General features: G+C 31.1%; 1 pseudogene; it reads left to right on the top strand.

Moving 5' to 3' along the window:
• The first annotated feature begins 5,003 nt into the window (after positions 1-5,003).
• LOC108751208 overlaps positions 5,004-6,433 on the top strand; it is a 4,457-nt pseudogene continuing 3,027 nt past the window's right edge.

Here is a 6,433-nt window from a genome sequence, read left to right as displayed (position 1 = left end):
TCAAGTGCATTGTATATTAATACACATTACAAAAGCGCATCAAATTGAATATTTTATACGCTTTTTTTTTATTTCTTTTCACTTTTAACATTTTACAAGTTTTTTACATTTATGCATTTACGCTTGAATTAGAGCTAAACGTTATTCGATTTATCTGATATAGCATAATAGTTTCTTTCCCAGCTATAAATACAATGACCATAAATACAATTAACAACTATAATTATAATTTTACGTATGCAACACATTAATAAACTACAAATATAAATAAAAAATAAATATAATTTAATTATTTAAAATTTAAATATAATTTAAATATTGATAAAACTTTTACTAATCATTCAAATTCATTAAAAAATAACATGTTTCATTTATTAATCTGGTAATATAATTGTAACATTAAATATTAATAATTCTATCACTTTTTTATTTTTTAGTCTTTTTTAAAGTCACATTTTATATGAATATAGATCCCCGGCAAGCACTTCAAGATCATCGGAACAAATGGACAAAATGGATTGCTCTATCTAATGGTTCTAATACTCTCATACGGATGTGGCAGAAATCTAAAGTTTATGATTTCTTTGAATCTTGCAGAATAAATCCTGACGTCCATAGTCGAAAATAATTGTGTTATATACAATTATTATTGTATTTTGTATATTAATTATCACATTGGTAATTTCTAAATTAGCTGGACGCTATGTTCAAACTTTTTGTTAGTTTTATAAATCTTTTATTGTGTAAATCTTATTTAACAATGTAATATTATATATGACATTATTACGGTTTCTCTCGAATTTTCAGTAATACTTTAATAAAGATACTTTAATAAAAGTATAAAGAAAAATATTCATTAAGTTAGATAATACTATGTCATTTATTTGAAAGTCGATATATACAAGTGAATAATAATTTAAGAAAATTAAAATTATAAAACGAAATGCATCAAGTATATTTTGTGTTCTCTTTAAAATCAATTAAAATTTATAAATGTAAAGTCGTCGTATAAAAAATAAGTAAAAACAATACATTAAATAAGTACAGCTACATATGAATTGATTATCAAATAATTATACTAAGTTCAAATAAATTACTGTAATGTTTATTGTAATATAAATATGTTTCAAATAAATAGATATATTGAATAATTTCTTATTAGTTACATTATTTATTAAGTACATATAAAAATGCTTATAAAAATTTATATATCTATTTTATTAATATATCTACGATTAAATATTAAGTATTTTTATGATTAAATTTATTTTTTAAATTAGTTTTAATATTTATATAACTCGCATTGTTCATAAAACGTGTATGTACATCAAATAAATCAATGTTAACATTTTATTTGTGGACAAAAATCATTTCGTGATTTGTACATTAATTGTTAAAGACATAAATATATATTTTTGTGTACTGAGTACGAATTTATTGGCCAAATTTAACTATCGTCACAATTCTAAAAAGAATAGTGTCAAAGAGGCTAAAAACGATTTTAAAAGTTTTTATTATTGCAGATTTCTCTATTTATGCAAGTACTGAAAATCTATAGTTCACATCACGCGTGTTTAATTTTTGTATTATATATTCTGTGTTTTTTAATTTTACTTCTCTTTTAATTCTTAACTTTTATGATTAGACTAATTGTAATATCAATCATAAAATCACACCGTATTTTTTTTTACTACTTATACAATCAAAGTTGATCATTTGTCTTTGTCTAATCCATGTATAATAGTATGGAAAAGAATCACAAAAACGTGGACATTAAGCTATGACGTTTGATACACGAAAAAGGCTGAGATATCCACTTTTTGGTTTAACTCACTCCAACAAATGTTCGTTGGAATGAATAGGAATTATGGTAGAATCATGTTGAAGCTAGAAATATGTGACGTGGACAAAACTTCTGTGATTGGTTCAAAAGTAGAATGTCACTCTGTGAATACATATAAAATTAAAAAATTTTTTGAACGATTAGTTTTTTAAGAAAATTTTGAAAAGTGCAACGTTTGAAATTTTAAAGCTCTAATGACAGATTCAATTATACTTAATATTAATGTTTAATAAAAGTGATTGTTAAAAATTTAGTAACTTAATAAATTTATATTATAACTTGCTTTCCGCCGTCTTGATGACTTTCTTACAAAATCACTTGATAAGTTATTATATAAAATATAAATGGAGTGCCATAATATTACTTTCTTTTTCTCTATATATTTGCTTCTTCTCCTATATTTTTCTCTTAATATTTGAATCAATAATTTTAATACATTTTATATTACATTATATATTTTTGAGACTCGAATGAAACGGATTTTCGTTAGCACCGACGACATCACCACCCTCTCCGACGCTGCGTAATAAAATTATTCTGCGCGCGCAAATGAAAAAAATAAAAACATAAACTTTCTTTAAATTTTTCTTAAAAATTTAAAATAATCTTTACCCCGTAGAAGTCAAGAAAGAGAGTGAGAACAAGATAAATTGAGAATGAACAGGAATGAACAGGCGCGAAACGAAAGATTTTACGATACCTCTCCTGGTTTTCTATGCCACGACGGGGGAGGAAGGAATTTGACCAGGTGAAAAGAATGAAAATTTTTCGCTAAATAAAGAAAAAAAGAATTGGGGGAGTTTAGGTTGTGGGATAGTTTCTAACGAATAAGATTTAATACAACAATAACCCCCGAGTTTCTTTTAAAAAGACACGAAGAAATTTATGAAACGTCTTCGTTTTAAAGTAAATTTTTTAATTGGTTTTATTGCTTTTAGAAAATTCATATAAAATTCAATTTAAAGTGACAGAGGTACGGCACAAAAATGTTGAATTCAATTGGAATAATGTAGGAAATTTATTTGTCTTCCTCTTTTTTGAAACTTTTGTGTATACTCGCGTAAGAAAAAATAACATGTAGTATATGGAAATTTAGAGGATACAAAAATTAAATATTAGTTATATTGATAAACGTGAGAAAAGTTTTAAATGAGGGGAGTTATGTTCAATGTTCGCCATGATTTTTCCTCATGAAGAGATCTTGTGAAGAAGAGAAAACAAACAAAAATCAACTGATATTGTCGATCAAGCGAGATACAGAAATTTCCATTAAAATTGTATTTTTTGTTGAAAGGTTTAATATTTATCAGTCGTACACTAATATTAGAATTTGAGAATCCTTTCCAGTAAGAAGATACAAAAAGCAGAAGAAAAAATTTAAAACGTGAGATTCGTCGTAATAATAAAAATTGTAAAGCAAGGCAAAATTTTTCTGGATAATAATGAAAACGATAGCTAAAGGTTTCATTAGGGTAAAAGCGAAGGGGGCGATGCTTTTCGTAATAATTTGTATGGGATCAGAAAAGGTGTTAGATCGAGTATAGGGATGGTCATAACTTAAAAGTTTTTGTCATCCCCGCTTCTCTAAATTTTACGAGAAAATCATTTCTAGTAAAGGAGGCGGTTGATTATCAAAATCGTCAAAAATCTATTGACCTATAAACTAGGAATTTTTAGCGTATCTTTTCGTGGGAGAGGAATTTTTATAAATATCGCTACGGGCATAAATAGCACGCCCTGATCGAGCTAAAGTTTAGTCCTACGTTCAAACTCCGAAGTGAATTTTACTATTTGCGTGATTTTAATTTTGCTTAAAAATAGAACTTCGTGGGTTACTAGGGAAATTTTTCATCGTAGCTAGCAACTTAAATAAAAAATTACTGGCGATTATCTGACAAAGTTGTCAGATGAAAAAAATTATTCCGTTTTCGGGAATAATGGTGAGTGTTCCAGTACACTAGTGTGTTATGCACAAACTGGGGCATTGCGATGCTGACGAGAGATAAAAAATATAATCGCACGTCATCTCGAAATACAATACGTGAGTGCTTTGGTCACGAGGAAGATGACGCTGGAAATCACATAGCTGACTTCAAACGACGCATTGGGCTAAGAGATAAGCAGTAATAATTTTTAAAATAGAATCTAATACATATTGGAAATAAAAGCTGACTTTATAATTAATAAATATTATAATTAAATTATAATATTTATTTTATAGAAAGCCGGTGGTATTGTGGGGCGTGCGATACCGCATCGCAGAGGTCGGCCAGTAGGACGACTCGCTTTAAGGAGACGTCGCCTCACGGAAGAAGAGGAGGGAGTAAGAGAGTTTTAGAGAAATAAATATTAACTAAACGATTATAGAAATATCGAATGTTAAAATATTTTATTTTTTCTAGGAAGAGCATGAATCGAAGAGGAAAACAATGTTCCGCCTCCGCATGACGACCCCGTCATTGTAATCGGTAGGTATTTTGCAAATATTTGAGAAATCTAGTTTGTATAATATACGAGGGTGATCCCAGAAGTACCCGACCTGACTTACAGAAGGCGGTTGTTGTATAAAAAAAATCACTGTAGGGGAAAGCATCAACTTTCTAAAGCTTAACTATGAAGTTTGAAGACTACGTTGTTCAGTATTTGTTTGGCAGCCATCAATAGTGGACGATCTCAGTGAATTTGCAAAGATGGAAAAAATTGGTTATCGTTATGTGATACAATACTTTCATTTGAAAGGTCTTAGCCCAATCAATATCAAAGCCGAGCTGGATTCTACTCTGGAGGAGTCTGCTCCTTCGTTTACAACAGTAAAATATTGGGTGGCAGAGTTTAAACGAGACCGTACAAGCTGCAAAGACGAACATCGCAGTGGTCGACCAAGTGAGGTGGCCATTCCAGAAATGGTGAAGAAAATCCACAAAATGGTATTGGGTGACCGTCGATTGAAAGTGCGCGAGCTAGCAGACATGGTAAATATTTCAAAAAGTGCTGTACATCGCATATTGTCTGAAAACTTGGAGATGAGAAAGCTGTGCGCAAGGTGGGTGCCGCGCTTGCTCACAATCAAACAAGCAGCGTCGAGAGGATGTTTCAATCGAGTGTTTGGCGATGTTTCGCAGCAACAAAGCCGAATTTTTGCCCCGATTCATAACCATGGATGAAACATTGGTCCATTTCACACCTGAAACGAAGGAACAGTCGAAGCAATGAACTGAAAAGGGGGAATCGGCTCCGAAGAAAGCAAAACAGTTCCATCGGCAGGCAAGGTCATGGCATCAGTTTTCTGGGATGTGCGTGGCATAATTTTCATTGATTACCTTCAGAAAGGAAGAACAATCAATTGCGAGTATTATGCGAACTTATTACAGCGTTTGAGTGATGAAATCAAGGAAAAACGACCACATTTGGCGAAAAAGAAAGTGTTGTTTCATCAAGACAATGCACCAGTTCACACATCCATTATCGCAATGGCTAAAATCAATGAGTTAAAGTTCGAATTGCTTCCACGCACCCTATTCGCCAGATTTAGCCCCCTCGGATTATTTTCTCTTTCCAAACTTGAAAAAATGACTCGGTGGTAGAAGATTTACCAACAATGAAGAGGTGGAGTCTGCGGTTAATGATTTTGAGGAGTTCAACGGTTCTTACTATAAACAGGCCATCGGAGCTATTGAACATCGCTGGGAAGAATGTATCGAGCTAAAAGGAGACTATGTTGAGAAATAAAGATATTTTTTCCCAAATTTTTTATGTTTTCTTTGTTAGGTCGAGTACTTCTGGGACCACCCTCGTAGATGTAATACGAAAGAATAAAATCAATTTTGTTTTAGATGATGATGATGATGATGACGTTGATGACGATAACATTGATGAGGATGACGGTGTGACTCCAGCCGATTCCAGAGCACTAGTCTCACCGGGTTCCACAATTTTCATAACGTGTAAGTTTTTAAAAAAAATAAATTAGATGAATATAGAGAGAGTTAGCTATATACAGAGATCAAAAATAATAATAATAATAAGAATAATTACTTTTTAGCTCAGGAAACCGAAGAGGAAATGATACAGAAAAAAGTAGAGAAGAAAGAAGAGGAGAAAAAGGAAAAGGAGAAGGAGGAATAGGAAGAAGAGGAGGATAACATTATCGATAATGATGATAATGATGATGATGATGACGATAATGATGATGCTGATGACAGCGGTGATAATGCTGCCGATAACGTGGAAGTCATCTCCAACAAAAATAGCAACATCGATGACAACGGCGATGATGGAGAGGAGGATGAGGAGGAGGAGGAAAAAGAAATAACACAGGGGGCAACAGAGGAAGAAGATAGCAGATATTACGTGCCTATTGGAAATGAAGGTAATAATCTTTTTATATTTTATTTTAAATTTATTTGTTGCTCAAGATACTTAAGAAGATATTTTTATTTCGCCGGAATATTACATAAAAGAGAAACATTATCCTCCCACGCCCGATCATGTAAACAACTGTAGGTGAGTTATCTTGCTAAGCAGTAATGTTACGAATAGTAGTATAAGTTTCTAACATAATATATACATATATATATATATATATACATA

Source organism: Trachymyrmex septentrionalis, unplaced genomic scaffold, assembly GCF_001594115.1.
Source record: "Trachymyrmex septentrionalis isolate Tsep2-gDNA-1 unplaced genomic scaffold, Tsep1.0 scaffold419, whole genome shotgun sequence".
NCBI lineage: Eukaryota > Metazoa > Arthropoda > Insecta > Hymenoptera > Formicidae > Trachymyrmex > Trachymyrmex septentrionalis.
Note: the sequence above shows the minus strand (reverse complement) of the source record. Positions and strands in the feature narration are given on the sequence as shown.